The sequence below is a fragment of the Stigmatopora nigra genome, chromosome 16 (assembly GCF_051989575.1).
Source record: "Stigmatopora nigra isolate UIUO_SnigA chromosome 16, RoL_Snig_1.1, whole genome shotgun sequence".
Lineage (NCBI taxonomy): Eukaryota > Metazoa > Chordata > Actinopteri > Syngnathiformes > Syngnathidae > Stigmatopora > Stigmatopora nigra.
In genome coordinates this window covers 10,168,717-10,195,145 of record NC_135523.1, presented here as the reverse complement: position 1 = coordinate 10,195,145, position 26,429 = coordinate 10,168,717, and the positions used below count along the sequence as shown (strand labels likewise).

At 43.4% G+C, this 26,429-nt stretch overlaps 62 non-coding genes across 62 annotated transcripts; all 62 read left to right on the top strand.

The window, feature by feature from the left end:
- Positions 1-397: 397 nt before the first annotated feature.
- trnak-cuu (transfer RNA lysine (anticodon CUU)) lies at positions 398-470 on the top strand. Its single transcript has one exon. It is a non-coding gene; the product is annotated as a tRNA-Lys (tRNA).
- Positions 471-567: 97 nt separating this feature from the next.
- Positions 568-640, top strand: trnak-uuu (transfer RNA lysine (anticodon UUU)). The gene has a single exon. It is a non-coding gene; the product is annotated as a tRNA-Lys (tRNA).
- Positions 641-737: 97 nt separating this feature from the next.
- trnak-cuu (transfer RNA lysine (anticodon CUU)) lies at positions 738-810 on the top strand. The gene has a single exon. It is a non-coding gene; the product is annotated as a tRNA-Lys (tRNA).
- Positions 811-907: 97 nt separating this feature from the next.
- trnak-uuu (transfer RNA lysine (anticodon UUU)) lies at positions 908-980 on the top strand. The gene has a single exon. It is a non-coding gene; the product is annotated as a tRNA-Lys (tRNA).
- Positions 981-1,077: 97 nt separating this feature from the next.
- Positions 1,078-1,150, top strand: trnak-uuu (transfer RNA lysine (anticodon UUU)). Its single transcript has one exon. It is a non-coding gene; the product is annotated as a tRNA-Lys (tRNA).
- Positions 1,151-1,247: 97 nt separating this feature from the next.
- trnak-uuu (transfer RNA lysine (anticodon UUU)) lies at positions 1,248-1,320 on the top strand. Its single transcript has one exon. It is a non-coding gene; the product is annotated as a tRNA-Lys (tRNA).
- Positions 1,321-1,417: 97 nt separating this feature from the next.
- On the top strand, positions 1,418-1,490 carry trnak-cuu (transfer RNA lysine (anticodon CUU)). The gene has a single exon. It is a non-coding gene; the product is annotated as a tRNA-Lys (tRNA).
- A 437-nt stretch (positions 1,491-1,927) lies between these two features.
- On the top strand, positions 1,928-2,000 carry trnak-uuu (transfer RNA lysine (anticodon UUU)). Its single transcript has one exon. It is a non-coding gene; the product is annotated as a tRNA-Lys (tRNA).
- Positions 2,001-2,267: 267 nt separating this feature from the next.
- trnak-uuu (transfer RNA lysine (anticodon UUU)) lies at positions 2,268-2,340 on the top strand. The gene has a single exon. It is a non-coding gene; the product is annotated as a tRNA-Lys (tRNA).
- A 97-nt stretch (positions 2,341-2,437) lies between these two features.
- On the top strand, positions 2,438-2,510 carry trnak-uuu (transfer RNA lysine (anticodon UUU)). Its single transcript has one exon. It is a non-coding gene; the product is annotated as a tRNA-Lys (tRNA).
- A 97-nt stretch (positions 2,511-2,607) lies between these two features.
- trnak-uuu (transfer RNA lysine (anticodon UUU)) lies at positions 2,608-2,680 on the top strand. Its single transcript has one exon. It is a non-coding gene; the product is annotated as a tRNA-Lys (tRNA).
- Positions 2,681-2,777: 97 nt separating this feature from the next.
- trnak-cuu (transfer RNA lysine (anticodon CUU)) lies at positions 2,778-2,850 on the top strand. The gene has a single exon. It is a non-coding gene; the product is annotated as a tRNA-Lys (tRNA).
- Positions 2,851-3,457: 607 nt separating this feature from the next.
- trnak-cuu (transfer RNA lysine (anticodon CUU)) lies at positions 3,458-3,530 on the top strand. Its single transcript has one exon. It is a non-coding gene; the product is annotated as a tRNA-Lys (tRNA).
- Positions 3,531-3,627: 97 nt separating this feature from the next.
- On the top strand, positions 3,628-3,700 carry trnak-uuu (transfer RNA lysine (anticodon UUU)). Its single transcript has one exon. It is a non-coding gene; the product is annotated as a tRNA-Lys (tRNA).
- Positions 3,701-3,967: 267 nt separating this feature from the next.
- On the top strand, positions 3,968-4,040 carry trnak-uuu (transfer RNA lysine (anticodon UUU)). The gene has a single exon. It is a non-coding gene; the product is annotated as a tRNA-Lys (tRNA).
- Positions 4,041-4,307: 267 nt separating this feature from the next.
- On the top strand, positions 4,308-4,380 carry trnak-uuu (transfer RNA lysine (anticodon UUU)). Its single transcript has one exon. It is a non-coding gene; the product is annotated as a tRNA-Lys (tRNA).
- Positions 4,381-4,477: 97 nt separating this feature from the next.
- trnak-cuu (transfer RNA lysine (anticodon CUU)) lies at positions 4,478-4,550 on the top strand. The gene has a single exon. It is a non-coding gene; the product is annotated as a tRNA-Lys (tRNA).
- A 267-nt stretch (positions 4,551-4,817) lies between these two features.
- Positions 4,818-4,890, top strand: trnak-cuu (transfer RNA lysine (anticodon CUU)). The gene has a single exon. It is a non-coding gene; the product is annotated as a tRNA-Lys (tRNA).
- A 97-nt stretch (positions 4,891-4,987) lies between these two features.
- trnak-uuu (transfer RNA lysine (anticodon UUU)) lies at positions 4,988-5,060 on the top strand. Its single transcript has one exon. It is a non-coding gene; the product is annotated as a tRNA-Lys (tRNA).
- A 97-nt stretch (positions 5,061-5,157) lies between these two features.
- On the top strand, positions 5,158-5,230 carry trnak-uuu (transfer RNA lysine (anticodon UUU)). Its single transcript has one exon. It is a non-coding gene; the product is annotated as a tRNA-Lys (tRNA).
- Positions 5,231-5,497: 267 nt separating this feature from the next.
- Positions 5,498-5,570, top strand: trnak-cuu (transfer RNA lysine (anticodon CUU)). The gene has a single exon. It is a non-coding gene; the product is annotated as a tRNA-Lys (tRNA).
- A 267-nt stretch (positions 5,571-5,837) lies between these two features.
- Positions 5,838-5,910, top strand: trnak-uuu (transfer RNA lysine (anticodon UUU)). The gene has a single exon. It is a non-coding gene; the product is annotated as a tRNA-Lys (tRNA).
- Positions 5,911-6,007: 97 nt separating this feature from the next.
- Positions 6,008-6,080, top strand: trnak-uuu (transfer RNA lysine (anticodon UUU)). Its single transcript has one exon. It is a non-coding gene; the product is annotated as a tRNA-Lys (tRNA).
- Positions 6,081-6,177: 97 nt separating this feature from the next.
- Positions 6,178-6,250, top strand: trnak-cuu (transfer RNA lysine (anticodon CUU)). The gene has a single exon. It is a non-coding gene; the product is annotated as a tRNA-Lys (tRNA).
- Positions 6,251-6,857: 607 nt separating this feature from the next.
- On the top strand, positions 6,858-6,930 carry trnak-cuu (transfer RNA lysine (anticodon CUU)). Its single transcript has one exon. It is a non-coding gene; the product is annotated as a tRNA-Lys (tRNA).
- A 97-nt stretch (positions 6,931-7,027) lies between these two features.
- Positions 7,028-7,100, top strand: trnak-uuu (transfer RNA lysine (anticodon UUU)). The gene has a single exon. It is a non-coding gene; the product is annotated as a tRNA-Lys (tRNA).
- A 97-nt stretch (positions 7,101-7,197) lies between these two features.
- On the top strand, positions 7,198-7,270 carry trnak-uuu (transfer RNA lysine (anticodon UUU)). The gene has a single exon. It is a non-coding gene; the product is annotated as a tRNA-Lys (tRNA).
- Positions 7,271-7,707: 437 nt separating this feature from the next.
- trnak-cuu (transfer RNA lysine (anticodon CUU)) lies at positions 7,708-7,780 on the top strand. Its single transcript has one exon. It is a non-coding gene; the product is annotated as a tRNA-Lys (tRNA).
- A 97-nt stretch (positions 7,781-7,877) lies between these two features.
- Positions 7,878-7,950, top strand: trnak-uuu (transfer RNA lysine (anticodon UUU)). The gene has a single exon. It is a non-coding gene; the product is annotated as a tRNA-Lys (tRNA).
- Positions 7,951-8,217: 267 nt separating this feature from the next.
- On the top strand, positions 8,218-8,290 carry trnak-uuu (transfer RNA lysine (anticodon UUU)). Its single transcript has one exon. It is a non-coding gene; the product is annotated as a tRNA-Lys (tRNA).
- A 266-nt stretch (positions 8,291-8,556) lies between these two features.
- On the top strand, positions 8,557-8,629 carry trnak-uuu (transfer RNA lysine (anticodon UUU)). The gene has a single exon. It is a non-coding gene; the product is annotated as a tRNA-Lys (tRNA).
- Positions 8,630-8,726: 97 nt separating this feature from the next.
- On the top strand, positions 8,727-8,799 carry trnak-cuu (transfer RNA lysine (anticodon CUU)). The gene has a single exon. It is a non-coding gene; the product is annotated as a tRNA-Lys (tRNA).
- A 97-nt stretch (positions 8,800-8,896) lies between these two features.
- Positions 8,897-8,969, top strand: trnak-uuu (transfer RNA lysine (anticodon UUU)). The gene has a single exon. It is a non-coding gene; the product is annotated as a tRNA-Lys (tRNA).
- A 606-nt stretch (positions 8,970-9,575) lies between these two features.
- Positions 9,576-9,648, top strand: trnak-uuu (transfer RNA lysine (anticodon UUU)). Its single transcript has one exon. It is a non-coding gene; the product is annotated as a tRNA-Lys (tRNA).
- A 1,456-nt stretch (positions 9,649-11,104) lies between these two features.
- On the top strand, positions 11,105-11,177 carry trnak-uuu (transfer RNA lysine (anticodon UUU)). Its single transcript has one exon. It is a non-coding gene; the product is annotated as a tRNA-Lys (tRNA).
- Positions 11,178-11,444: 267 nt separating this feature from the next.
- On the top strand, positions 11,445-11,517 carry trnak-uuu (transfer RNA lysine (anticodon UUU)). The gene has a single exon. It is a non-coding gene; the product is annotated as a tRNA-Lys (tRNA).
- A 97-nt stretch (positions 11,518-11,614) lies between these two features.
- On the top strand, positions 11,615-11,687 carry trnak-cuu (transfer RNA lysine (anticodon CUU)). The gene has a single exon. It is a non-coding gene; the product is annotated as a tRNA-Lys (tRNA).
- Positions 11,688-12,124: 437 nt separating this feature from the next.
- trnak-uuu (transfer RNA lysine (anticodon UUU)) lies at positions 12,125-12,197 on the top strand. Its single transcript has one exon. It is a non-coding gene; the product is annotated as a tRNA-Lys (tRNA).
- A 437-nt stretch (positions 12,198-12,634) lies between these two features.
- Positions 12,635-12,707, top strand: trnak-cuu (transfer RNA lysine (anticodon CUU)). Its single transcript has one exon. It is a non-coding gene; the product is annotated as a tRNA-Lys (tRNA).
- A 267-nt stretch (positions 12,708-12,974) lies between these two features.
- trnak-cuu (transfer RNA lysine (anticodon CUU)) lies at positions 12,975-13,047 on the top strand. Its single transcript has one exon. It is a non-coding gene; the product is annotated as a tRNA-Lys (tRNA).
- A 97-nt stretch (positions 13,048-13,144) lies between these two features.
- On the top strand, positions 13,145-13,217 carry trnak-uuu (transfer RNA lysine (anticodon UUU)). The gene has a single exon. It is a non-coding gene; the product is annotated as a tRNA-Lys (tRNA).
- A 97-nt stretch (positions 13,218-13,314) lies between these two features.
- On the top strand, positions 13,315-13,387 carry trnak-uuu (transfer RNA lysine (anticodon UUU)). The gene has a single exon. It is a non-coding gene; the product is annotated as a tRNA-Lys (tRNA).
- Positions 13,388-13,654: 267 nt separating this feature from the next.
- trnak-cuu (transfer RNA lysine (anticodon CUU)) lies at positions 13,655-13,727 on the top strand. The gene has a single exon. It is a non-coding gene; the product is annotated as a tRNA-Lys (tRNA).
- Positions 13,728-13,994: 267 nt separating this feature from the next.
- trnak-uuu (transfer RNA lysine (anticodon UUU)) lies at positions 13,995-14,067 on the top strand. The gene has a single exon. It is a non-coding gene; the product is annotated as a tRNA-Lys (tRNA).
- A 97-nt stretch (positions 14,068-14,164) lies between these two features.
- Positions 14,165-14,237, top strand: trnak-uuu (transfer RNA lysine (anticodon UUU)). The gene has a single exon. It is a non-coding gene; the product is annotated as a tRNA-Lys (tRNA).
- A 97-nt stretch (positions 14,238-14,334) lies between these two features.
- On the top strand, positions 14,335-14,407 carry trnak-cuu (transfer RNA lysine (anticodon CUU)). Its single transcript has one exon. It is a non-coding gene; the product is annotated as a tRNA-Lys (tRNA).
- A 607-nt stretch (positions 14,408-15,014) lies between these two features.
- trnak-cuu (transfer RNA lysine (anticodon CUU)) lies at positions 15,015-15,087 on the top strand. The gene has a single exon. It is a non-coding gene; the product is annotated as a tRNA-Lys (tRNA).
- Positions 15,088-15,184: 97 nt separating this feature from the next.
- On the top strand, positions 15,185-15,257 carry trnak-uuu (transfer RNA lysine (anticodon UUU)). The gene has a single exon. It is a non-coding gene; the product is annotated as a tRNA-Lys (tRNA).
- A 267-nt stretch (positions 15,258-15,524) lies between these two features.
- trnak-uuu (transfer RNA lysine (anticodon UUU)) lies at positions 15,525-15,597 on the top strand. The gene has a single exon. It is a non-coding gene; the product is annotated as a tRNA-Lys (tRNA).
- Positions 15,598-15,863: 266 nt separating this feature from the next.
- trnak-uuu (transfer RNA lysine (anticodon UUU)) lies at positions 15,864-15,936 on the top strand. The gene has a single exon. It is a non-coding gene; the product is annotated as a tRNA-Lys (tRNA).
- A 97-nt stretch (positions 15,937-16,033) lies between these two features.
- On the top strand, positions 16,034-16,106 carry trnak-cuu (transfer RNA lysine (anticodon CUU)). Its single transcript has one exon. It is a non-coding gene; the product is annotated as a tRNA-Lys (tRNA).
- Positions 16,107-16,203: 97 nt separating this feature from the next.
- Positions 16,204-16,276, top strand: trnak-uuu (transfer RNA lysine (anticodon UUU)). Its single transcript has one exon. It is a non-coding gene; the product is annotated as a tRNA-Lys (tRNA).
- Positions 16,277-16,882: 606 nt separating this feature from the next.
- On the top strand, positions 16,883-16,955 carry trnak-uuu (transfer RNA lysine (anticodon UUU)). The gene has a single exon. It is a non-coding gene; the product is annotated as a tRNA-Lys (tRNA).
- A 1,456-nt stretch (positions 16,956-18,411) lies between these two features.
- trnak-cuu (transfer RNA lysine (anticodon CUU)) lies at positions 18,412-18,484 on the top strand. The gene has a single exon. It is a non-coding gene; the product is annotated as a tRNA-Lys (tRNA).
- A 267-nt stretch (positions 18,485-18,751) lies between these two features.
- On the top strand, positions 18,752-18,824 carry trnak-uuu (transfer RNA lysine (anticodon UUU)). Its single transcript has one exon. It is a non-coding gene; the product is annotated as a tRNA-Lys (tRNA).
- Positions 18,825-18,921: 97 nt separating this feature from the next.
- Positions 18,922-18,994, top strand: trnak-uuu (transfer RNA lysine (anticodon UUU)). The gene has a single exon. It is a non-coding gene; the product is annotated as a tRNA-Lys (tRNA).
- Positions 18,995-19,261: 267 nt separating this feature from the next.
- On the top strand, positions 19,262-19,334 carry trnak-uuu (transfer RNA lysine (anticodon UUU)). Its single transcript has one exon. It is a non-coding gene; the product is annotated as a tRNA-Lys (tRNA).
- Positions 19,335-20,718: 1,384 nt separating this feature from the next.
- On the top strand, positions 20,719-20,791 carry trnak-uuu (transfer RNA lysine (anticodon UUU)). The gene has a single exon. It is a non-coding gene; the product is annotated as a tRNA-Lys (tRNA).
- Positions 20,792-22,757: 1,966 nt separating this feature from the next.
- On the top strand, positions 22,758-22,830 carry trnak-uuu (transfer RNA lysine (anticodon UUU)). Its single transcript has one exon. It is a non-coding gene; the product is annotated as a tRNA-Lys (tRNA).
- Positions 22,831-23,097: 267 nt separating this feature from the next.
- trnak-uuu (transfer RNA lysine (anticodon UUU)) lies at positions 23,098-23,170 on the top strand. Its single transcript has one exon. It is a non-coding gene; the product is annotated as a tRNA-Lys (tRNA).
- A 947-nt stretch (positions 23,171-24,117) lies between these two features.
- trnak-uuu (transfer RNA lysine (anticodon UUU)) lies at positions 24,118-24,190 on the top strand. Its single transcript has one exon. It is a non-coding gene; the product is annotated as a tRNA-Lys (tRNA).
- A 1,607-nt stretch (positions 24,191-25,797) lies between these two features.
- On the top strand, positions 25,798-25,870 carry trnak-uuu (transfer RNA lysine (anticodon UUU)). Its single transcript has one exon. It is a non-coding gene; the product is annotated as a tRNA-Lys (tRNA).
- The last annotated feature ends 559 nt before the right edge of the window (positions 25,871-26,429 follow it).

Sequence of the window (26,429 nt, the reverse complement as noted above, 5' to 3'; positions counted from 1 at the left end):
GAAGTGGTAGGGGAACTTCCAAACTTTTGAAAAAAGGCAAATTTGTATACTCACAGGCCCTGAGTAGCTCAGATGGTAGAGCATCAGACTTTTAATCTGAGGGTCCAGGGTTCAAGTCCCTGTTCAGGTGTGACTCTGTCCTTTGCAACATCAGTCTGACTTTATCTGATGAAGTGGTAGGGGAACATTCAAACTTTGGAATAAAGGCAAAAATGCAGGTTGACATGGCCTGAGTAGCTGAGATGGTAGAGCATCAGACTTTTAATTTGAGGGTCCACAGTTCAAGTCCCTGTTCACATGTGATTCTGTCCTTTTCCACATCAGTCTGACTGTAACTGATGAAGTGGTAGGGGAACATTCAAACTTTTGAAAAAAGGCAAATTTGTACACACGTAGGGCCTGAGTAGCTCAGATGGTAGAGCATCAGACTCTTAATCTGAGGGTCCAGGGTTCAAGTTCCTGCTCAGGTGTGACTTTGTCCTTTTCAACATCAGTCTGACTTTATCTGATGAAGTGGTAGGGGAACTTCCAAACTTTTGAAAAAAGGCAAAATTGTACACTCACAGGGCCTGAGTAGCTCAGATGGTAGAGCATCAGACTTTTAATCTGAGGGTCCAGGGTTCAAGTCCCTGCTTAGGTGTGACTTTGACCTTTTCAACATCAGTCTGACTTTATCTGATGAAGTGGTAGGGGAACTTCCAAACTTTTGAAAAAAGGCAAATTTGTATACACACAGGGCCTGAGTAGCTCAGATGGTAGAGCATCAGACTCTTAATCTGAGGGTCCAGGGTTCAAGTCCCTGCTCAGGTGTGACTTTGTCCTTTTCAACATCAGTCTGACTTTATCTGATGAAGTTGTAGGGGAACTTCCAAACTTTTGAAAAAAGGCAAAATTGTACACTCACAGGGCCTGAGTAGCTCAGATGGTAGAGCGTCAGACTTTTAATCTGAGGGTCCAGGGTTCAAGTCCCTGTTTAGGTGTGACTTTGACCTTTTCAACATCAGTCTGACTTTATCAGATGAAGTGGTAGGGGAACATTCAAACTTTGGAATAAAGGCAAAGTACATAAGTGGAAGGGCCTGAGTAGCTCAGATGGTAGAGCATCAGACTTTTAATCTGAGGGTCCAGGGTTCAAGTCCCTGCTCAGGTGTAACTTTGTCCTTTTCAACATCAGTCTGACTGTATATGATGAAGTGGTAGGGGAACTTTCAAACTTTGGAAACAAGGCAAAATTGCATATTCACAGGGCCTGAGTAGCTCAGATGGTAGAGCATCAGACTTTTAATCTGAGGGTCCAGGGTTCAAGTCCCTGTTCAGGTGTGACTCTGTCCTTTTCAACATCAATCTGACTTTATCTGATGAAGTGGTAGGGGAACTTCCAAACTTTTGAAAAAAGGCAAATTTATATGCACACAGGGCCTGAGTAGCTCAGATGGTAGAGCATCAGACTCTTAATCTGAGGGTCCAGGGTTCAAGTCCCTGCTCAGGTGTGACTTTGTCCTTTTCAACATCAGTCTGACTTTATCTGATGAAGTGGTAGGGGAACTTCCAAACTTTTGAAAAAAGGCAAAATTGTACACTCACAGGGCCTGAGTAGCTCAGATGTTAGAGCATCAGACTTTTAATCTGAGGCTCCAGGGTTCAAGTCCCTGCTCAGGTGTGACTTTGACCTTTTCAACATCAGTCTGACTTTATCTGATGAAGTGGAAGGGGAACTTCCAAACTTTGGAAACAAGGCAAAATTGCATATTCTCAGGGCCTGAGTAGCTCAGATGGTAGAGCATCAGACTTTTAATCTTAGGGTCCAGGGTTCAATTCCCTGTTCAGGTGTGACTCTGTCCTTTTCAACATCAGTCTGACTTTATCTGATGAAATGGTAGGGGAACATTCCAACTTTGGAATAAAGGCAAAGTACTTAGTTGACAGAGCCTGAGTAGCTCAGATGGTAGAGCATCAGACTTTTAATCTGATGGTCCAGGGTTCAAGTCCCTGCTCAGGTGTGACTTTGTCCTTTTCAACATCAGTCTGACTTTATCTGATGAAGTGTTAGGGGAACTTCCAAACTTTTGAAAAAAGGCAAATTTGTATACTCACAGGCCCTGAGTAGCTCAGATGGTAGAGCATCAGACTTTTAATCTGAGGGTCCAGGGTTCAAGTCCCTGTTCAGGTGTGACTCTGTCCTTTTCAACATCAGTCTGACTTTATCTGATGAAGTGGTAGGGGAACTTCCAAACTTTTGAAAAAAGGCAAAATTGTACACTCACAGGGCCTGAGTAGCTCAGATGGTAGAGCATCAGACTTTTAATCTGAGGGTCCAGGGTTCAAGTCCCTGCTTAGGTGTGACTTTGACCTTTTCAACATCAGTCTGACTTTATCAGATGAAGTGGTAGGGGAACATTCAAACTTTGGAATAAAGGCAAAGTACATAAGTGGAAGGGCCTGAGTAGCTCAGATGGTAGAGCATCAGACTTTTAATCTGAGGGTCCAGGGTTCGAGTCCCTGCTCAGGTGTAACTTTGTCCTTTTCAACATCAGTCTGACTGTATATGATGAAGTGGTAGGGGAACTTTCAAACTTTGGAAACAAGGCAAAATTGCATATTCACAGGGCCTGAGTAGCTCAGATGGTAGAGCATCAGACTTTTAATCTGAGGGTCCAGGGTTCAAGTCCCTGTTCAGGTGTGACTCTGTCCTTTTCAACATCAGTCTAACTTTATCTGATGAAGTGGTAGGGGAACTTCCAAACTTTTGAAAAAAGGCAAATTTGTATACACACAGGGCCTGAGTAGCTCAGATGGTAGAGCATCAGACTCTTAATCTGAGGGTCCAGGGTTCAAGTCCCTGCTCAGGTGTGACTTTGTCCTTTTCAACATCAGTCTGACTTTATCTGATGAAGTGGTAGGGGAACTTCCAAACTTTTGAAAAAAGGCAAAATTGTACACTCACAGGGCCTGAGTAGCTCAGATGTTAGAGCATCAGACTTTCAATCTGAGGGTCCAGGATTCAAGTCCCTGCTCACGTGTGACTTTGACCTTTTCAACATCAGTCTGACTTTATCTGATGAAGTGGTAGGGGAACATTCAAATTTTGGAATAAAGGCAAAATATTGAAGTGGCAGGGCCTGAGTAGCTCAGATGGTAGAGCATCAGACTTTTAATCTGAGGCTCCAGGGTTCAAGTCCCTGCTCAGGTCTGACTTTGACCTTTTCAACATCAGTCTGACTTTATCTGATGAAGTGGTAGGGGAACTTCCAAACTTTGGAAACAAGGCAAAATTGCTTATATTCAGGGCCTGAGTAGCTCAGATGGTAGAGCATCAGACTTTTAATCTGAGGGTCCAGGGTTCATTTCCCTGTTCAGGTGTGACTCTGTCCTTTTCAACATCAGTCTGACTTTATCTGATGAAGTGGTAGGGGAACTTCCGAACTTTTGAAAAAAGGCAAATTTGTATACACACAGGGCCTGAGTAGCTCAGATGGTAGAGCATCAGACTCTTAATCTGAGGGTCCAGGGTTCAAGTCCCTGCTCAGGTGTGACTTTGTCCTTTTCAACATCAGTCTGACTTTATCTGATGAAGTGGTAGGGGAACTTCCAAACTTTTGAAAAAAGGCAAAATTGTTCACTCACAGGGCCTGAGTAGCTCAGATGGTAGAGCATCAGACTTTTAATCTGAGGGTCCAGGGTTCAAGTCCCTGCTTAGGTGTGACTTTGACCTTTTCAACATCAGTCTGACTTTATCAGATGAAGTGGTAGAGGAACATTCAAACTTTGGAATAAAGGCAAAGTACATAAGTGGAAGGGCCTGAGTAGCTCAGATGGTAGAGCATCAGACTTTTAATCTGAGGGTCCAGTGTTCAAGTCCCTGCTCAGGTGTAACTTTGTCCTTTTCAACATCAGTCTGACTGTATATGATGAAGTGGTAGGGGAACTTTCAAACTTTGGAAACAAGGCAAAATTGCATATTCACAGGGCCTGAGTAGCTCAGATGGTAGAGCATCAGACTTTTAATCTGAGGGTCCAGGGTTCAATTCCCTGTTCAGGTGTGACTCTGTCCTTTTCAACATCAGTCTGACTTTATCTGATGAAGTGGTAGGGGAACTTTCAAACTTTGGAAACAAGGCAAAATTGCATATTCACAGGGCCTGAGTAGCTCAGATGGTAGAGCATCAGACTTTTAATCTGAGTGTCCAGGTTTCAAGTCCCTGTTCAGGTGTGACTCTGTCCTTTTCAACATCAGTCTGACTTTATCTGATGAAGTGGTAGGGGAACTTCCAAACTTTGGAAACAAGGCAAAATTGCTTATATTCAGGGCCTGAGTAGCTCAGATGGTAGAGCATCAGACTTTTAATCTGAGGGTCCAGGGTTCAATTCCCTGTTCAGGTGTGACTCTGTCCTTTTCAACATCAGTCTGACTTTATCTGATGAAGTGGTAGGGGAACTTCCAAACTTTTGAAAAAAGGCAAATTTACATGCGCACAGGGCCTGAGTAGCTCAGATGGTAGAGCATCAGACTCTTAATCTGAGGGTCCAGGGTTCAAGTCCCTGCTCAGGTGTGACTTTGTCCTTTTCAACATCAGTCTGACTTTATCTGATGAAGTGGTAGGGGAACTTCCAAACTTTTGAAAAAAGGCAAAATTGTACACTCACAGGGCCTGAGTAGCTCAGATGGTAGAGCATCAGACTTTTAATCTGAGGGTCCAGGGTTCAAGTCCCTCCTTAAGTGTGACTTTGACCTTTTCAACATCAGTCTGACTTTATCTGATGAAGTGGTAGGGGAACTTCCAAACTTTTGAAAAAAGGCAAATTTGTATACACACAGGGCCTGAGTAGCTCAGATGGTAGAGCATCAGACTCTTAATCTGAGGGTCCAGGGTTCAAGTCCCTGCTCAGGTGTGACTTTGTCCTTTTCAACATCAGTCTGACTTTATCTGATGAAGTTGTAGGGGAACTTCCAAACTTTTGAAAAAAGGCAAAATTGTACACTCACAGGGCCTGAGTAGCTCAGATGGTAGAGCATCAGACTTTTAATCTGAGGGTCCAGGGTTCAAGTCCCTGTTTAGGTGTGACTTTGACCTTTTCAACATCAGTCTGACTGTATCAGATGAAGTGGTAGGGGAACATTCAAACTTTGGAATAAAGGCAAAGTACATAAGTGGAAGGGCCTGAGTAGCTCAGATGGTAGAGCATCAGACTTTTAATCTGAGGGTCCAGGGTTCAAGTCCCTGCTCAGGTGTAACTTTGTCCTTTTTAACATCAGTCTGACTGTATATGATGAAGTGGTAGGGGAACTTTCAAACTTTGGAAACAAGGCAAAATTGCATATTCACAGGGCCTGAGGAGCTCAGATGGTAGAGCATCAGACTTTTAATCTGAGGGTCCAGTGTTCAAGTCCCTGTTCAGGTGTGACTCTGTCCTTTTCAACATCAGTCTGACTTTATCTGATGAAGTGGTAGGGGAACTTCCAAACTTTTGAAAAAAGGCAAATTTATATGCACACAGGGCCTGAGTAGCTCAGATGGTAGAGCATCAGACTCTTAATCTGAGGGTCCAGGGTTCAAGTCCCTGCTCAGGTGTGACTTTGTCCTTTTCAACATCAGTCTGACTTTATCTGATGAAGTGGTAGGGGAACTTCCAAACTTTTGAAAAAAGGCAAAATTGTACACTCACAGGGCCTGAGTAGCTCAGATGTTAGAGCATCAGACTTTTAATCTGAGGCTCCAGGGTTCAAGTCCCTGCTCAGGTGTGACTTTGACCTTTTCAACATCAGTCTGACTTTATCTGATGAAGTGGTAGGGGAACATTCAAACTTTGGAATAAAGGCAAAGTACATAAGTGGAAGGGCCTGAGTAGCTCAGATGGTAGAGCATCAGATTTTTAATCTGAGGGTCCAGGGTTCGAGTCCCTGCTCAGGTGTAACTTTGTCCTTTTCAACATCAGTCTGACTGTATATGATGAAGTGGTAGGGGAACTTTCAAACTTTGGAAACAAGGCAAAATTGCATATTCACAGGGCCTGAGTAGCTCAGATGGTAGAGCATCAGACTTTTAATCTGAGGGTCCAGGGTTCAAGTCCCTGTTCAGGTGTGACTCTGTCCTTTTCAACATCAGTCTAACTTTATCTGATGAAGTGGTAGGGGAACTTCCAAACTTTTGAAAAAAGGCAAATTTGTATACACACAGGGCCTGAGTAGCTCAGATGGTAGAGCATCAGACTCTTAATCTGAGGGTCCAGGTTTCAAGTCCCTGCTCAGGTGTGACTTTGTCCTTTTCAACATCAGTCTGACTTTATCTGATGAAGTGGTAGGGGAACTTCCAAACTTTTGAAAAAAGGCAAAATTGTACACTCACAGGGCCTGAGTAGCTCAGATGTTAGAGCATCAGACTTTCAATCTGAGGGTCCATGATTCAAGTCCCTGCTCAGGTGTGACTTTGACCTTTTCAACATCAGTCTGACTTTATCTGATGAAGTGGTAGGGGAACATTCAAATTTTGGAATAAAGGCAAAGTATTGAAGTGGCAGGGCTTGAGTAGCTCAGATGGTAGAGCATCAGACTTTTAATCTGAGGCTCCAGGGTTCAAGTCCCTGCTCAGGTCTGACTTTGACCTTTTCAACATCAGTCTGACTTTATCTGATGAAGTGGTAGGGGAACTTCCAAACTTTGGAAACAAGGCAAAATTGCTTATATTCAGGGCCTGAGTAGCTCAGATGGTAGAGCATCAGACTTTTAATCTGAGGGTCCAGGGTTCATTTCCCTGTTCAGGTGTGACTCTGTCCTTTTCAACATCAGTCTGACTTTATCTGATGAAGTGGTATGGGAACTTCCAAACTTTTGAAAAAAGGCAAATTTGTATACACACAGGGGCTGAGTAGCTCAGATGGTAGAGCGTCAGACTCTTAATCTGAGGGTCCAGGGTTCAAGTCCCTGCTCAGGTGTGACTTTGTCCTTTTCAACATCAGTCTGACTTTATCTGATGAAGTGGTAGGGGAACTTCCAAACTTTTGAAAAAAGGCAAAATTGTACACTCACAGGGCCTGAGTAGCTCAGATGGTAGAGCATCAGACTTTTAATCTGAGGGTCCAGGGTTCAAGTCCCTGCTTAGGTGTGACTTTGACCTTTTCAACATCAGTCTGACTTTATCAGATGAAGTGGTAGAGGAACATTCAAACTTTGGAATAAAGGCAAAGTACATAAGTGGAAGGGCCTGAGTAGCTCAGATGGTAGAGCATCAGACTTTTAATCTGAGGGTCCAGGGTTCAAGTCCCTGCTCAGGTGTAACTTTGTCCTTTTCAACATCAGTCTGACTGTATATGATGAAGTGGTAGGGGAACTTTCAAACTTTGGAAACAAGGCAAAATTGCATATTCACAGGGCCTGAGTAGCTCAGATGGTAGAGCATCAGACTTTTAATCTGAGTGTCCAGGGTTCAAGTCCCTGTTCAGGTGTGACTCTATCCTTTTCAACATCAGTCTGACTTTATCTGATGAAGTGGTAGGGGAACTTCCAAACTTTGGAAACAAGGCAAAATTGCTTATATTCAAGGCCTGAGTAGCTCAGATGGTAGAGCATCAGACATTTAATCTGAGGGTCCAGGGTTCAATTCCCTGTTCAGGTGTGACTCTGTCCTTTACAACATCAGTCTGACTTTATCTGATGATGTGGTAGGGGAACTTCCAAACTTTTGAAAAAAGGCAAATTTGTATACACACAGGGCCTGAGTAGCTCAGATGGTAGAGCATCAGACTCTTAATCTGAGGGTCCAGGGTTCAAGTCCCTGCTCAGGTGTGACTTTGTCCTTTTCAACATCAGTCTGACTTTATCTGATGAAGTGGTAGGGGAACTTCCAAACTTTTGAAAAAAGGCAAAATTGTACACTCGCAGGGCCTGAGTAGCTCAGGTGGTAGAGCATCAGATTTTTAATCTGAGGGTCCAGGGTTCAAGTCCCTGCTTAGGTGTGACTCTGACCTTTTCAACATCAGTCTGACTTTATCTGATGAAGTGGTAGGGGAACTTCCAAACTTTTGAAAAAAGGCAAAATTGTACACTCACAGGGCCTGAGTAGCTCAGATGGTAGAGCATCAGACTTTTAACCTGAGGGTCCAGGGTTCAAGTCCCTGCTTAGGTGTGACTTTGACCTTTTCAACATCAGTCTGACTTTATCAGATGAAGTGGTAGGGGAACATTCAAACTTTGGAATAAAGGCAAAGTACATAAGTGGAAGGGCCTGAGTAGCTCAGATGGTAGAGCATCAGACTTTTAATCTGAGGGTCCAGGGTTCAAGTCCCTGCTCAGGTGTAACTTTGTCCTTTTCAACATCAGTCTGACTGTATATGATGAAGTGGTAGGGGAACTTTCAACTTTGTAAACAAGGCAAAATTGCATATTCACAGGGCCTGAGTAGCTCAGATGGTAGAGCATCAGACTTTTAATCTGAGGCTCCAGGGTTCAAGTCCCTGTTCAGGTGTGACTCTGTCCTTTTCAACATCAGTCTGACTTTATCTGATGAAGTGGTAGGGGAACTTCCAAACTTTGGAAACAAGGCAAAATTGCTTATATTCAGGGCCTGAGTAGCTCAGATGGTAGAGCATCAGACTTTTAATCTGAGGGTCCAGGGTTCAATTCCCTGTTCAGGTGTGACTCTGTCCTTTACAACATCAGTCTGACTTTATCTGATGAAGTGGTAGGGGAACTTCCAAACTTTTGAAAAAAGGCAAATTTGTATACACACAGGGCCTGAGTAGCTCAGATGGTAGAGCATCAGACTCTTAATCTGAGGGTCCAGGGTTCAAGTCCCTGCTCAGGTGTGACTTTGTCCTTTTCAACATCAGTCTGACTTTATCTGATGAAGTGGTAGGGGAACTTCCAAACTTTTGAAAAAAGGCAAAATTGTACACTCGCAGGGCCTGAGTAGCTCAGGTGGTAGAGCATCAGACTTTTAATCTGAGGGTCCAGGGTTCAAGTCCCTGCTTAGGTGTGACTTTGACCTTTTCAACATCAGTCTGACTTTATCTGATGAAGTGGTAGGGGAACTTCCAAACTTTTGAAAAAAGGCAAAATTGTACACTCACAGGGCCTGAGTAGCTCAGATGGTAGAGCATCAGACTTTTAACCTGAGGGTCCAGGGTTCAAGTCCCTGCTTAGGTGTGACTTTGACCTTTTCAACATCAGTCTGACTTTATCAGATGAAGTGGTAGGGGAACATTCAAACTTTGGAATAAAGGCAAAGTACATATTCACAGGGCCTGAGTAGCTCAGATGGTAGAGCATCAGACTTTTAATCTGAGGCTCCAGGGTTCAAGTCCCTGCTCAGGTTCGACTTTGACCTTTTCAACATCAGTCTGACTTTATCTGATGAAGTGGTAGGGGAACTTCCAAACTTTGGAAACAAGGCAAAATTGCTTATATTCAGGGCCTGAGTAGCTCAGATGGTAGAGCATCAGACTTTTAATCTGAGGGTGCAGGGTTCAAGTCCCTGATCAGGTGTGACTCTGTCCTTTTCAACATCAGTCTGACTTTATCTGATGAAGTGGTAGGGGAACATTACAACTTTGGAATAAAGGCAAAGTATTTAATTGACAGTGCCTGAGTAGCTCAGATGGTAGAGCATCAGACTTTTAATCTGAGGGTCCAGGGTTCAAGTCCCTGCTCAGGTGTGACTTTGTCCTTTTCAACATCAGTCTGACTTTATCTGATGAAGTGGTAGGGGAACTTTCAAACTTTGGAAACAAGGCAAAATTGCATAATCACAGGGCCTGAGTAGCTCAGATGGTAGAGCATCAGATTTTTAATCTGAGGGTCCAAGGTTCAAGTCCCTGCTCAGGTGTGACTTTGTCCTTTTCAACATCAGTCTGACTTTATCTGGTCAAGTGGTAGGGAAACTTCCAAAGTTATGAAAAAAGGCAAAGTATTCAAGTGGAAGGTCCTGAGTAGCTCAGATGGTAGAGCATCAGACTTTTAATCTGAGGGTCCAGGGTTCAAGTCCCTGTTCATGTGTAACTCTGTCCTTTTCAACATCAGTCTGACTTTATCTGATGAAGTGGTAGGGGAACATTACAACTTTGGAATAAAGGCAAAGTAATTAATTGACAGTGCCTGAGTAGCTCAGATGGTACAGCATCAGACTTTTAATCTGAGGGTCCAGGGTTCAAGTCCCTGTTCAGGTGTGACTCTTTCCTTTTCAACATCAGTCTGACTGTATCTGATGAAGTGGTAGGGGAACATTCAAACTTTGGAATAAAGGCAAAGTATTTAAGTGGAAGGCCCTGAGTAGCTCAGAAGGTAGAGCGTCAGACTTTTGATCTGAGTGTCCAGGGTTCAAGTCCCTGTTCAGGTGTGATTCTGTCCTTTTCAACATCAGTCTGACTTTATCTGATGAAGTGGTAGGGGAACATTCAAACTTTGGAATAAAGGCAAAGTACCCAATTGACAGTGCCTGAGTAGCTCAGATGGTAGAACATCAGACTTTTAATCTGAGGGTCCAGGGTTCAATTCCCTGTTCAGGTGTGACTCTGTCCTTTTCAACATCAGTCTGACTGTATATGATGAAGTGGTAGGGGAACTTTCAAACTTTGGAATAAAGGCAAAATTGTAGATTGACATGGCCTGAGTAGCTCAAATGGTAGAGCATCAGACTTTAATCTGAGGGTCCAGGTTTCAAGTCCCTGTACAGGTGTGACTCTGTCCTTTTCAACATCAGTCTGACTGTATCCAATGAAGTGGTAGGGGAACATTCAAACTTTGGAATTAAGGCAAAGTACACCAGTGGAAGGGCCTGAGTAGCTCAGATGGTAGAGCATCACACTTTTAATCTGAGGGTCCAGGGTTCAAGTCCCTGTTCAGGTGTGATTCTGTCCTTTTCAACATCAGTCTGACTTTATCTGATGAAGTGGTAGGGGAACATTCAAACTTTGGAATAAAGGCAAAGTATTTAATTGACAGTGCCTGAGTAGCTCAGATGGTAGAGCATCAGACTTTTAATCTGAGGGTCCAGGGTTCAAGTCCATGCTCCGATGTGACTTTGTCCTTCTCAACATCAGTCTGACTGTATATGATGAAGTGGTAGGGGAACTTTCAAACTTTGGAAACAAGGCAAAATTGCATATTCACAGGGCCTGAGTAGCTCAGATGGTAGAGCATCAGACTTTTAATCTGAGGGTCCAGGGTTCAATTCCCTGTTCAGGTGTGACTCTGTCCTTTTCAACATCAGTCTGACTTTATCTGATGAAGTGGTAGGGGAACTTTCAAACTTTGGAAACAAGGCAAAATTGCATATTCACAGGGCCTGAGTAGCTCAGATGGTAGAGCATCAGACTTTTAATCTGAGTGTCCAGGTTTCAAGTCCCTGTTCAGGTGTGACTCTGTCCTTTTCAACATCAGTCTGACTTTATCTGATGAAGTGGTAGGGGAACTTCCAAACTTTGGAAACAAGGCAAAATTGCTTATATTCAGGGCCTGAGTAGCTCAGATGGTAGAGCATCAGACTTTTAATCTGAGGGTCCAGGGTTCAATTCCCTGTTCAGGTGTGACTCTGTCCTTTTCAACATCAGTCTGACTTTATCTGATGAAGTGGTAGGGGAACTTCCAAACTTTTGAAAAAAGGCAAATTTACATGCGCACAGGGCCTGAGTAGCTCAGATGGTAGAGCATCAGACTCTTAATCTGAGGGTCCAGGGTTCAAGTCCCTGCTCAGGTGTGACTTTGTCCTTTTCAACATCAGTCTGACTTTATCTGATGAAGTGGTAGGGGAACTTCCAAACTTTTGAAAAAAGGCAAAATTGTACACTCACAGGGCCTGAGTAGCTCAGATGTTAGAGCATCAGACTTTTAATCTGAGGCTCCAGGGTTCAAGTCCCTGCTCAGGTGTGACTTTGACCTTTTCAACATCAGTCTGACTTTATCTGATGAAGTGGAAGGGGAACTTCCAAACTTTGGAAACAAGGCAAAATTGCATATTCTCAGGGCCTGAGTAGCTCAGATGGTAGAGCATCAGACATTTAATCTTAGGGTCCAGGGTTCAATTCCCTGTTCAGGTGTGACTCTGTCCTTTTCAACATCAGTCTGACTTTATCTGATGAAGTGGTAGGGGAACATTCCAACTTTGGAATAAAGGCAAAGTACTTAGGTGACAGAGCCTGAGTAGCTCAGATGGTAGAGCATCAGACTTTTAATCTGATGGTCCAGGGTTCAAGTCCCTGCTCAGGTGTGACTTTGTCCTTTTCAACATCAGTCTGACTTTATCTGATGAAGTGGTAGGGGAACTTCCAAACTTTTGAAAAAAGGCAAATTTGTATACTCACAGGCCCTGAGTAGCTCAGATGGTAGAGCATCAGACTTTTAATTTGAGGGTCCAGGGTTCAAGTCCCTGTTCAGGTGTGACTCCGTCCTTTGCAACATCAGTCTGACTTTATCTGATGAAGTGGTAGGGGAACATTCAAACTTTGGAATAAAGGCAAAAATGCAGGTTGACATGGCCTGAGTAGCTGAGATGGTAGAGCATCAGACTTTTAATTTGAGGGTCCACAGTTCAAGTCCCTGTTCACATGTGATTCTGTCCTTTTCCACATCAGTCTGACTGTATCTGATGAAGTGGTAGGGGAACATTCAAACTTTTGAAAAAAGGCAAATTTGTACACACACAGGGCCTGAGTAGCTCAGATGGTAGAGCATCAGACTCTTAATCTGAGGGTCCAGGGTTCAAGTCCCTGCTCAGGTGTGACTTTGTCCTTTTCAACATCAGTCTGACTTTATCTGATGAAGTGGTAGGGGAACTTCCAAACTTTTGAAAAAAGGCAAAATTGTACACTCACAGGGCCTGAGTAGCTCAGATGGTAGAGCATCAGACTTTTAATCTGAGGGTCCAGGGTTCAAGTCCCTCCTTAAGTGTGACTTTGACCTTTTCAACATCAGTCTGACTTTATCTGATGAAGTGGTAGGGGAACTTCCAAACTTTTGAAAAAAGGCAAATTTGTATACACACAGGGCCTGAGTAGCTCAGATGGTAGAGCATCAGACTCTTAATCTGAGGGTCCAGGGTTCAAGTACCTGCTCAGGTGTGACTTTGTCCTTTTCAACATCAGTCTGACTTTATCTGATGAAGTTGTAGGGGAACTTCCAAACTTTTGAAAAAAGGCAAAATTGTACACTCACAGGGCCTGAGTAGCTCAGATGGTAGAGCATCAGACTTTTAATCTGAGGGTCCAGGGTTCAAGTCCCTGTTTAGGTGTGACTTTGACCTTTTCAACATCAGTCTGACTGTATCAGATGAAGTGGTAGGGGAACATTCAAACTTTGGAATAAAGGCAAAGTACATAAGTGGAAGGGCCTGAGTAGCTCAGATGGTAGAGCATCAGACTTTTAATCTGAGGGTCCAGGGTTCAAGTCCCTGCTCAGGTGTAACTTTGTCCTTTTTAACATCAGTCTGACTGTATATGATGAAGTGGTAGGGGAACTTTCAAACTTTGGAAACAAGGCAAAATTGCATATTCACAGGGCCTGAGGAGCTCAGATGGTAGAGCATCAGACTTTTAATCTGAGGGTCCAGTGTTCAAGTCCCTGTTCAGGTGTGACTCTGTCCTTTTCAACATCAGTCTGACTTTATCTGATGAAGTGGTAGGGGAACTTCCAAACTTTTGAAAAAAGGCAAATTTATATGCACACAGGGCCTGAGTAGCTCAGATGGTAGAGCATCAGACTCTTAATCTGAGGGTCCAGGGTTCAAGTCCCTGCTCAGGTGTGACTTTGTCCTTTTCAACATCAGTCTGACTTTATCTGATGAAGTGGTAGGGGAACTTCCAAACTTTTGAAAAAAGGCAAAATTGTACACTCACAGGGCCTGAGTAGCTCAGATGTTAGAGCATCAGACTTTTAATCTGAGGCTCCAGGGTTCAAGTCCCTGCTCAGGTGTGACTTTGACCTTTTCAACATCAGTCTGACTTTATCTGATGAAGTGGTAGGGGAACATTCAAACTTTGGAATAAAGGCAAAGTACATAAGTGGAAGGGCCTGAGTAGCTCAGATGGTAGAGCATCAGATTTTTAATCTGAGGGTCCAGGGTTCGAGTCCCTGCTCAGGTGTAACTTTGTCCTTTTCAACATCAGTCTGACTGTATATGATGAAGTGGTAGGGGAACTTTCAAACTTTGGAAACAAGGCAAAATTGCATATTCACAGGGCCTGAGTAGCTCAGATGGTAGAGCATCAGACTTTTAATCTGAGGGTCCAGGGTTCAAGTCCCTGTTCAGGTGTGACTCTGTCCTTTTCAACATCAGTCTAACTTTATCTGATGAAGTGGTAGGGGAACTTCCAAACTTTTGAAAAAAGGCAAATTTGTATACACACAGGGCCTGAGTAGCTCAGATGGTAGAGCATCAGACTCTTAATCTGAGGGTCCAGGTTTCAAGTCCCTGCTCAGGTGTGACTTTGTCCTTTTCAACATCAGTCTGACTTTATCTGATGAAGTGGTAGGGGAACTTCCAAACTTTTGAAAAAAGGCAAAATTGTACACTCACAGGGCCTGAGTAGCTCAGATGTTAGAGCATCAGACTTTCAATCTGAGGGTCCATGATTCAAGTCCCTGCTCAGGTGTAACTTTGTCCTTTTCAACATCAGTCTGACTGTATATGATGAAGTGGTAGGGGAACTTTCAAACTTTGGAAACAAGGCAAAATTGCATATTCACAGGGCCTGAGTAGCTCAGATGGTAGAGCATCAGACTTTTAATCTGAGTGTCCAGGGTTCAAGTCCCTGTTCAGGTGTGACTCTATCCTTTTCAACATCAGTCTGACTTTATCTGATGAAGTGGTAGGGGAACTTCCAAACTTTGGAAACAAGGCAAAATTGCTTATATTCAAGGCCTGAGTAGCTCAGATGGTAGAGCATCAGACATTTAATCTGAGGGTCCAGGGTTCAATTCCCTGTTCAGGTGTGACTCTGTCCTTTACAACATCAGTCTGACTTTATCTGATGATGTGGTAGGGGAACTTCCAAACTTTTGAAAAAAGGCAAATTTGTATACACACAGGGCCTGAGTAGCTCAGATGGTAGAGCATCAGACTCTTAATCTGAGGGTCCAGGGTTCAAGTCCCTGCTCAGGTGTGACTTTGTCCTTTTCAACATCAGTCTGACTTTATCTGATGAAGTGGTAGGGGAACTTCCAAACTTTTGAAAAAAGGCAAAATTGTACACTCGCAGGGCCTGAGTAGCTCAGGTGGTAGAGCATCAGATTTTTAATCTGAGGGTCCAGGGTTCAAGTCCCTGCTTAGGTGTGACTCTGACCTTTTCAACATCAGTCTGACTTTATCTGATGAAGTGGTAGGGGAACTTCCAAACTTTTGAAAAAAGGCAAAATTGTACACTCACAGGGCCTGAGTAGCTCAGATGGTAGAGCATCAGACTTTTAACCTGAGGGTCCAGGGTTCAAGTCCCTGCTTAGGTGTGACTTTGACCTTTTCAACATCAGTCTGACTTTATCAGATGAAGTGGTAGGGGAACATTCAAACTTTGGAATAAAGGCAAAGTACATAAGTGGAAGGGCCTGAGTAGCTCAGATGGTAGAGCATCAGACTTTTAATCTGAGGGTCCAGGGTTCAAGTCCCTGCTCAGGTGTAACTTTGTCCTTTTCAACATCAGTCTGACTGTATATGATGAAGTGGTAGGGGAACTTTCAACTTTGTAAACAAGGCAAAATTGCATATTCACAGGGCCTGAGTAGCTCAGATGGTAGAGCATCAGACTTTTAATCTGAGGCTCCAGGGTTCAAGTCCCTGTTCAGGTGTGACTCTGTCCTTTTCAACATCAGTCTGACTTTATCTGATGAAGTGGTAGGGGAACTTCCAAACTTTGGAAACAAGGCAAAATTGCTTATATTCAGGGCCTGAGTAGCTCAGATGGTAGAGCATCAGACTTTTAATCTGAGGGTCCAGGGTTCAATTCCCTGTTCAGGTGTGACTCTGTCCTTTACAACATCAGTCTGACTTTATCTGATGAAGTGGTAGGGGAACTTCCAAACTTTTGAAAAAAGGCAAATTTGTATACACACAGGGCCTGAGTAGCTCAGATGGTAGAGCATCAGACTCTTAATCTGAGGGTCCAGGGTTCAAGTCCCTGCTCAGGTGTGACTTTGTCCTTTTCAACATCAGTCTGACTTTATCTGATGAAGTGGTAGGGGAACTTCCAAACTTTTGAAAAAAGGCAAAATTGTACACTCGCAGGGCCTGAGTAGCTCAGGTGGTAGAGCATCAGACTTTTAATCTGAGGGTCCAGGGTTCAAGTCCCTGCTTAGGTGTGACTTTGACCTTTTCAACATCAGTCTGACTTTATCTGATGAAGTGGTAGGGGAACTTCCAAACTTTTGAAAAAAGGCAAAATTGTACACTCACAGGGCCTGAGTAGCTCAGATGGTAGAGCATCAGACTTTTAACCTGAGGGTCCAGGGTTCAAGTCCCTGCTTAGGTGTGACTTTGACCTTTTCAACATCAGTCTGACTTTATCAGATGAAGTGGTAGGGGAACATTCAAACTTTGGAATAAAGGCAAAGTACATATTCACAGGGCCTGAGTAGCTCAGATGGTAGAGCATCAGACTTTTAATCTGAGGCTCCAGGGTTCAAGTCCCTGCTCAGGTTCGACTTTGACCTTTTCAACATCAGTCTGACTTTATCTGATGAAGTGGTAGGGGAACTTCCAAACTTTGGAAACAAGGCAAAATTGCTTATATTCAGGGCCTGAGTAGCTCAGATGGTAGAGCATCAGACTTTTAATCTGAGGGTGCAGGGTTCAAGTCCCTGATCAGGTGTGACTCTGTCCTTTTCAACATCAGTCTGACTTTATCTGATGAAGTGGTAGGGGAACATTACAACTTTGGAATAAAGGCAAAGTATTTAATTGACAGTGCCTGAGTAGCTCAGATGGTAGAGCATCAGACTTTTAATCTGAGGGTCCAGGGTTCAAGTCCCTGCTCAGGTGTGACTTTGTCCTTTTCAACATCAGTCTGACTTTATCTGATGAAGTGGTAGGGGAACTTTCAAACTTTGGAAACAAGGCAAAATTGCATAATCACAGGGCCTGAGTAGCTCAGATGGTAGAGCATCAGATTTTTAATCTGAGGGTCCAAGGTTCAAGTCCCTGCTCAGGTGTGACTTTGTCCTTTTCAACATCAGTCTGACTTTATCTGGTCAAGTGGTAGGGAAACTTCCAAAGTTATGAAAAAAGGCAAAGTATTCAAGTGGAAGGTCCTGAGTAGCTCAGATGGTAGAGCATCAGACTTTTAATCTGAGGGTCCAGGGTTCAAGTCCCTGTTCATGTGTAACTCTGTCCTTTTCAACATCAGTCTGACTTTATCTGATGAAGTGGTAGGGGAACATTACAACTTTGGAATAAAGGCAAAGTAATTAATTGACAGTGCCTGAGTAGCTCAGATGGTACAGCATCAGACTTTTAATCTGAGGGTCCAGGGTTCAAGTCCCTGTTCAGGTGTGACTCTTTCCTTTTCAACATCAGTCTGACTGTATCTGATGAAGTGGTAGGGGAACATTCAAACTTTGGAATAAAGGCAAAGTATTTAAGTGGAAGGCCCTGAGTAGCTCAGAAGGTAGAGCGTCAGACTTTTGATCTGAGTGTCCAGGGTTCAAGTCCCTGTTCAGGTATGATTCTGTCCTTTTCAACATCAGTCTGACTTTATCTGATGAAGTGGTAGGGGAACATTCAAACTTTGGAATAAAGGCAAAGTACCCAATTGACAGTGCCTGAGTAGCTCAGATGGTAGAACATCAGACTTTTAATCTGAGGGTCCAGGGTTCAATTCCCTGTTCAGGTGTGACTCTGTCCTTTTCAACATCAGTCTGACTGTATATGATGAAGTGGTAGGGGAACTTTCAAACTTTGGAATAAAGGCAAAATTGTAGATTGACATGGCCTGAGTAGCTCAAATGGTAAAGCATCAGACTTTAATCTGAGGGTCCAGGTTTCAAGTCCCTGTTCAGGTGTGACTCTGTCCTTTTCAACATCAGTCTGACTGTATCCAATGAAGTGGTAGGGGAACATTCAAACTTTGGAATTAAGGCAAAGTACACCAATGGAAGGGCCTGAGTAGCTCAGATGGTAGAGCATCACACTTTTAATCTGAGGGTCCAGGGTTCAAGTCCCTGTTCAGGTGTGATTCTGTCCTTTTCAACATCAGTCTGACTTTATCTGATGAAGTGGTAGGGGAACATTCAAACTTTGGAATAAAGGCAAAGTATTCAATTGACAGTGCCTGAGTAGCTCAGATGGTAGAGCATCAGACTTTTAATCTGAGGGTCCAGGGTTCAAGTCCATGCTCCGATGTGACTTTGTCCTTCTCAACATCAGTCTGACTTTATCTGATGAAGTGGTAGGGGAACTTCCAAACTTTTGAAAAAAGGCAAAATGGTACACTCACACGACCTGAGTAGCTCAGATGGTAGAGCATCAGACTCTTAATCTGAGGGTCCAGGGTTCAAGTCCCTGCTCAGGTGTGACTTTGTCCTTTTCAACATCAGTCTGACTTTATCTGATGAAGTGGTAGGGGAACTTCCAAACTTTTGAAAAAAGGCAAAATTGTACAATCTCAGGGCCTGAGTAGCACAGATATTAGAGCATCAGACTTTTAATCTGAGGCTCCAGGGTTCAAGTCCCTGCTCAGGTGTGACTTTGACCTTTTCAACATCAGTCTGACTTTATCTGATGAAGTGGAAGGGGAACTTCCAAACTTTGGAAACAAGGCAAAATTGCATATTCTCAGGGCCTGAGTAGCTCAGATGGTAGAGCATCAGACTTTTAATCTGAGGGTCCAGGGTTCAATTCCCTGTTCAGGTGTGACTCTGTCCTTTTCAACATCAGTCTGACTTTATCTGATGAAGTGGTAGGGGAACATTCCAATTTTGGAATAAAGGCAAAGTACTTATTTGACAGAGCCTGAGTAGCTCAGATGGTAGAGCATCAGACTTTTAATCTGATGGTCCAGGGTTCAAGTCCCTGCTCAGGTGTGACTTTGTCCTTTTCAACATCAGTCTGACTTTATCTGATGAAGTGGTAGGGGAACTTCCAAACTTTTGAAAAAAGGCAAATTTGTCTACTCACAGGCCCTGAGTAGCTCAAATGGTAGAGCATCAGACTTTTAATCTGAGGGTCCAGGGTTCAATTCCCTGTTCAGGTGTGACTCTGTCCTTTTCAACATCAGTCTGACTTTATCTGATGAAGTGGTAGGGGAACATTCCAATTTTGGAATAAAGGCAAAGTACTTAGTTGACAGAGCCTGAGTAGCTCAGATGGTAGAGCATCAGACTTTTAATCTGAGGGTCCAGGGTTCAAGTCCCTGTTCAGGTTTGACTCTGTACTTTTCAACATCAGTCTGACTTTATCTGATGAAGTGGTAGGGGAACTTCCAAACTTTTGAAAAAAGGCAAAGTATGCAATCGACAGTGCCTGAGTTGCTCAGATGGTAGAGCATCAGACTTTAAATCTGAGGGTCCAGTGTTCAAGTCCCTGTTCAGGTGTGACTCTGTCCTTTTCAACATCAGTCTGACTTTATCTGATGAAGTGGTAGGGGAACTTCCAAACTTTTGAAAAAGGCAAAAATGCAGATTGACATGGCCTGAGTAGCTCAGATGGTAGAGCATCAGACTTTTAATCTGAGGGTCCAGGGTTCAAGTCCCTGTTCACGTATATTTATAAGTATTTATTTGACAATGCCTGAGTAGCTCAGATGGTAGAGCGTCAGAATTTTAATTTGAGGGTCCAGGGTTCAAGTCTCTGCTCAGGTGTGACTTTGTCCTTTTCAACATCAGTCTGAGTTTATCTGATGAAGTGGTAGGGGAACTTTCAAAGTTATGAAAAAAGGCAAAGTATTTAAGTGGAAGGGCCTGAGTAGCTCAGATGGTAGAGCATCAGACCTCTAATCTGAGGGTTCAGCGTTCAAGTCCCTGTTCATGTGTAACTCAGTCCATTTCAACATCAGTCTGACTTTATCTGATGAAGTGGTAGGGGAACATTACAACTTTGGAATAAAGGCAAAATATTTAATTGACAGTGCCTGAGTAGCTCAGATTGTACAGCATCAGACTTTTAATCTGAGGGTCCAGGTTTCAAGTCCCTGCTCAGGTGTGACTTTGTCCTTTTCAACATCAGTCTGACTTTATCTGATGAAGTGGTAGGGGAACATTCAAACTTTGGAATAAAGGCAAAGTATTTAAATGGAAGGGCCTGAGTAGCTCAGATGGTAGAGCATCAGACTTTTAATCTGAGGGTCTAGGGTTCAAGTCCCTACTCAGGGGTGACTTTGACCTTTTCAACATCAGTCTGACTTTATCTGATGATGTGGTAGGGGAACTTCCAAACTTTGGAAACAAGGCAAAATTGCATATTCGCAGGGCCAGAGTAGCTCAGATGGTAGAGCATCAGACTTTAAATCTGAGGGTCCAGGGTTCAAGTCCCTGTTCAGATGTGACTCTATCCTTTTCAACATCAGTCTGACTTTATCTGATGAAGTGGTAGGGGAACATTCAACTTTTGGAATAAAGGCAAAAATGCAGTTTGACATGGCCTAAGTAGCTCAGATAGTAGAGCATCAGACTTTTAATCTGAGGGTCCAGGGTTCAAGTCCCTGATCAGGTGTGACTCTGTCCTTTTCAACATCAGTCTGACTTTATCTGATGAAGTGGTAGGGGAACATTACAACTTTGGAATAAAGGCAAAGTATTTAATTGACAGTGCCTGAGTAGCTCAGATGGTAGAGCATCAGACTTTTAATCTGAGGGTCCAGGGTTCAAGTCCCTGCTCAGGTGTGACTTTGTCCTTTTCAACATCAGTCTGACTTTATCTGATGAAGTGGTAGGGGAACTTTCAAACTTTGGAAACAAGGCAAAATTGCATAATCTCAGGGCCTGAGTAGCTCAGATGGTAGAGCATCAGATTTTTAATCTGAGGGTCCAAGGTTCAAGTCCCTGCTCAGGTGTGACTTTTTCCTTTTCAACATCAGTCTGACTTTATCTGGTGAAGTGGTAGGGAAACTTCCAAAGTTATGAAAAAAGGCAAAGTATTTAAGTGGAAGGTCCTGAGTAGCTCAGATGGTAGAGCATCAGACTTTTAATCTGAGGGTCCATGGTTCAAGTCCCTGCTCAGGTGTGACTTTGTCCTTTTCAACATCAGTCTGACTTTATCTGATGAAGTGGTACGAGAACTTCCAAACTTTGGAAACAAGGCAAAATCACGTAATCACAGGCCCTGAGTAGCTCAGATGGTAGAGCATCAGACTTTTAATCTGAGGGTCCAGGGTTCAAGTCCCTGTTCATGTGTAACTCTGTCCTTTTCAACATCAGTCTGACTTTATCTGATGAAGTGGTAGGGGAACATTACAACTTTGGAATAAAGGCAAAGTAATTAATTGACAGTGCCTGAGTAGCTCAGATGGTACAGCATCAGACTTTTAATCTGAGGGTCCAGGGTTCAAGTCCCTGTTCAGGTGTGACTCTTTCCTTTTCAACATCAGTCTGACTGTATCTGATGAAGTGGTAGGGGAACATTCAAACTTTGGAATAAAGGCAAAGTATTTAAGTGGAAGGCCCTGAGTAGCTCAGAAGGTAGAGCGTCAGACTTTTGATCTGAGTGTCCAGGGTTCAAGTCCCTGTTCAGGTGTGATTCTGTCCTTTTCAACATCAGTCTGACTTTATCTGATGAAGTGGTAGGGGAACATTCAAACTTTGGAATAAAGGCAAAGTACCCAATTGACAGTGCCTGAGTAGCTCAGATGGTAGAACATCAGACTTTTAATCTGAGGGTCCAGGGTTCAATTCCCTGTTCAGGTGTGACTCTGTCCTTTTCAACATCAGTCTGACTGTATATGATGAAGTGGTAGGGGAACTTTCAAACTTTGGAATAAAGGCAAAATTGTAGATTGACATGGCCTGAGTAGCTCAAATGGTAGAGCATCAGACTTTAATCTGAGGGTCCAGGTTTCAAGTCCCTGTTCAGGTGTGACTCTGTCCTTTTCAACATCAGTCTGACTGTATCCAATGAAGTGGTAGGGGAACATTCAAACTTTGGAATTAAGGCAAAGTACACCAGTGGAAGGGCCTGAGTAGCTCAGATGGTAGAGCATCACACTTTTAATCTGAGGGTCCAGGGTTCAAGTCCCTGTTCAGGTGTGATTCTGTCCTTTTCAACATCAGTCTGACTTTATCTGATGAAGTGGTAGGGGAACATTCAAACTTTGGAATAAAGGCAAAGTATTTAATTGACAGTGCCTGAGTAGCTCAGATGGTAGAGCATCAGACTTTTAATCTGAGGGTCCAGGGTTCAAGTCCATGCTCCGATGTGACTTTGTCCTTCTCAACATCAGTCTGACTTTATCTGATGAAGTGGTAGGGGAACTTCCAAACTTTTGAAAAAAGGCAAAATGGTACACTCACACGGCCTGAGTAGCTCAGATGGTAGAGCATCAGACTTTTAATCTGAGGGTCCAGGGTTTAAGTCCCTGCTCAGGTGTGACTTTGTCCTTCTCAACATCAGTCTGACTTTATCTGATGAAGTGGTAGGGGAACTTCCAAACTTTTGAAAAAAGGCAAAATGGTACATTCACAGGGCCTGAGTTGCTCGGATTGTAGAGCATCAGACATTTAATCTGAGGGTCCAGGGTTCATGTCCCTGCTCAGGTGTGACTTTGTCCTTTTCAACATCAGTCTGACTGTATCTGATGAAGTGGTAGGGGAACTTTCAAACTTTGGAATAAAGGCAAAAATGCTGTTTAACATGGCCTGAGTAGCTCAGATGGTAGAGCATCAGACTTTTAATCTGAGGGTCCAGGGTTCAAGTCCCTGTTCAGGTGTAACTCTGTCCTTTTCAACATCAGTCTGACTTTATCTGATGAAGTGGTAGGGGAACATTCAAACTTTGGAATAAAGGCAAAGTATTTAAGTGAAGGTGCCTGAGTAGCTCAGATGGTAGAGCCTCAGACTTTTAATCTGATGGTCCAGGGTTCAAGACCCTGTTCAGGTGTGACTCTGTCCTTTTCAACATTAGTCTGACTGTATCTGATGAAGTGGTAGGGGAACATTTAAACTTTGGCATGAAGGCAAAGTATTTACGTCAAGGTGCCTGAGTAGCTCAGATGGTAGAGCATCAGACTTTTAATCTGATGGTCCAGGGTTCAAGTCCCTGTTCAGGTGTAACTATGTCCTTTTCAACATCAGTCTGACTTTATCTGATGAAGTGGTAGGGGAACATTGCAACTTTGGAATAAAGGCAAAGTATTTAATTGGCAGTGCCTGAGTAGCTCAGATGGTAGAGCATCAGACTTTTAATCTTAGGATCCAGGGTTCAAGTCCCTGCTCAGGTGTGACTTTCTCCTTTTCAACATCAGTCTGACTGTATATGATTAAAGGGTAGGGGAACTTCCGAACTTTTGAAAAAAGGCAAATTTGTACACACACAGGGCCTGAGTAACTCAGATGGTAGAGCATCAGACTTTTAATCTGAGGGTCCATGGTTCAAGTCCCTGCTCAGGTGTGTCTTTCTCCTTTTCAACATCAGTCTGACTTTATCTGATGAAGTGGTAGGGGAACTTCCAAACTTTTGAAAAAAGGCAAAATTGTACACTCACAGGGCCTGAGAAGCTCAGATGGTAGAGCATCAGACTTTTAATCTGAGGGTCCAGGGTTCAAGTCCCTGTTCATGTGTAACTCTGTCCTTTTCAACATCAGTCTGACTGTATCTGATGAAGTGGTAGGGGAACATTCAAACTTTGGAATAAAGGCAAAGTATTAAAGTAGAAGGGCCTGAGTAGCTCAGATGGTAGAGCATCAGACTTTTAATCTGAGGGTCCATGGTTCAAGTCCCTGCTCAGGTGTGACTTTGTCCTTTTCAACATCAGTCTGACTTTATCTGATGAAGTGGCACGAGAACTTCCAAACTTTGGAAACAAGGCAAAATTGCATAATCACAGGGCCTGAGTAGCTCAGATGGTAGAGCATCAGACTTTTAATCTGAGGGTCCAGGGTTCAAGTCCCTGTTCATGTGTAACTCTGTCCTTTTCAACATCAGTCTGACTTTATCTGATGAAGTGGTAGGGGAACATTACAACTTTGGAATAAAGGCAAAGCATTTAATTGACAGTGCCTGAGTAGCTCAGATGGTAGAGCATCAGACTTTTAATCTGAGGGCCCAGGGTTCAAGTCCCTGCTCAGGTGTGACTTTCTCCTTTTCAACATCAGTCTGACTTTATCTGGTGAAGTGGTAGGGGTCTTCCAAAGTTATGAAAAAAGGCAAAGCATTTAAGTGGAAGGGCCTGAGTAGCTCAGATGGTAGAGCATCAGACTTTTAATCTGAGGGTCCATGGTTCAAGTCCCTGCTCAGGTGTGACTTTGTCCTTTTCAACATCAGTCTGACTTTATCTGATGAAGTGGTACGAGAACTTCCAAACTTTGGAAACAAGGCAAAATCGCATAATCACAGGGCCTGAGTAGCTCAGATGGTAGAGCATCAGACTTTTAATTTGAGGGTCCAGGGTTCAAGTCCCTGTTCATGTGTAACTCTGTCCTTTTCAACATCAGTCTGACTTTATCTGATGAAGTGGTAGGGGAACATTACAACTTTGGAATAAAGGCAAAGTATTTAATTGACAGTACCTGAGTAGCTCAGATGGTACAGCATCAGACTTTTAATCTGAGGGTCCAGGGTTCAAGTCCCTGTTCAGGTGTGACTCTTTCCTTTTCAACATCAGTCTGACTGTATCTGATGAAGTGGTAGGGGAACATTCAAACTTTGGAATAAAGGCAAAGTATTCAAGTGGAAGGCCCTGAGTAGCTCAGAAGGTAGAGCGTCAGACTTTTAATCTGAGGGTCCAGGGTTCAATTCCCTGTTCGGGTGTGACTCTGTCCTTTTCAACATCAGTCTGACTGTATATGATGAAGTGGTAGGGGAACTTTCAAACTTTGGAATAAAGGCAAAATTGTAGATTGACATGGCCTGAGTAGCTCAAATGGTAGAGCATCAGACTTTAATCTGAGGGTCCAGGTTTCAAGTCCCTGTTCAGGTGTGACCCTGTCCTTTTCAACATCAGTCTGACTGTATTCAATGAAGTGGTAGGGGAACATTCAAACTTTGGAATAAAGGCAAAGTACACCAGTACAAATGGTAGAGCATCAGACTTTAATCTGAGGGTCCAGGTTTCAAGTCCCTGCTCAGGTGTGACTTTGTCCTTTTCAACATCAGTCTGACATTATCTGATGAAGTGGTAGGGGAACTTCCAAACTTTGGAAACAAGGCAAAATCACATATACACAGGGCCTGAGTAGCTCAGATGGTAGAGCATGAGACTTTTAATCCGAGGGTCTAGGGTTCAAGTCCATGCTCCGATGTGACTTTGTCCTTTTCAACATCAGTCTGACTTTATCTGATGAAGTGGTAGGGGAACGTCCAAACTTTTGAAAAAAGGCAAAATGGTACACTCACAGGGCCTGAGTAGCTCAGATGGTAGAGCATCAGACTTTTAATCTGAGGGTCCAGGGTTTAGGTCCCTGCTCAGGTGTGACTTTGTCCTTTTCAACATCAGTCTGCCTGTGTCTGATGCAGTGGTAGGGGAAGTTTCAAACTTTTGAATAAAGGCAAAATTGTAGATTGACATGGCCTGAGTAGCTCAAATGGTAGAGCATCAGACTTTTAATCTGAAGGTCCAGGTTTCAAGTCCCTGTTCAGGTGTGACTCTGTCCTTTTCAACATCAGTCTGACTGTATCCAATGAAGTGGTAGGGGAACATTCAAACTTTGGAATAAAGGCAAAATATCTTAGTGATAGGGCCTGAGTAGCTCAGATGGTAGAGCATCAGACTTTTAATCTGAGGGTCCAGGGTTCAAGCCCCTGCTCAGGTGTGACTTTGCCCTTTTCAACATCAGTCTGATTCTATCTGATGAAGTGGTAGGGAAACTTTCAAACTTTGGAATAAAGGCAAAAATGTAGATTGATGTGGCGTGAGTAGCTCAGATGGTAGAGCATCAGACTTTTAATCTGAGGGTTCAGTTTTCAAGTCCCTGTTCAGGTGTGACTCTGTCCTTATCATTATCAGTCTGACTGTATCTGATGAAGTGGTAGGGGAACATTCAAATTTTGGAATAAAAAAAAAAAAAAATCATCAGACATAGGCATTGTCGTCATCATTGACTTGACAAAAAGCCTAGTAGTCATCATACCCTCAGCTGCGTATGACGAAATTGTAAAGTGCTTCTCCACTGGTCCGCCATCCCAGGCAAGACCCCTTAACTGACATATTCAGACTTGTTAGCACTCCGCCACGATGGAAACATCGCATCACCTCTTGTTGCCTCACCGATGCTAACAAGAATAAAATGTATCACTTACCTCTCACTGTCTTCTTACTTACCCTCCCTCAGTTCGCCTGTAGAAGGCAGATCCACGCCAAAATTTGTGGGC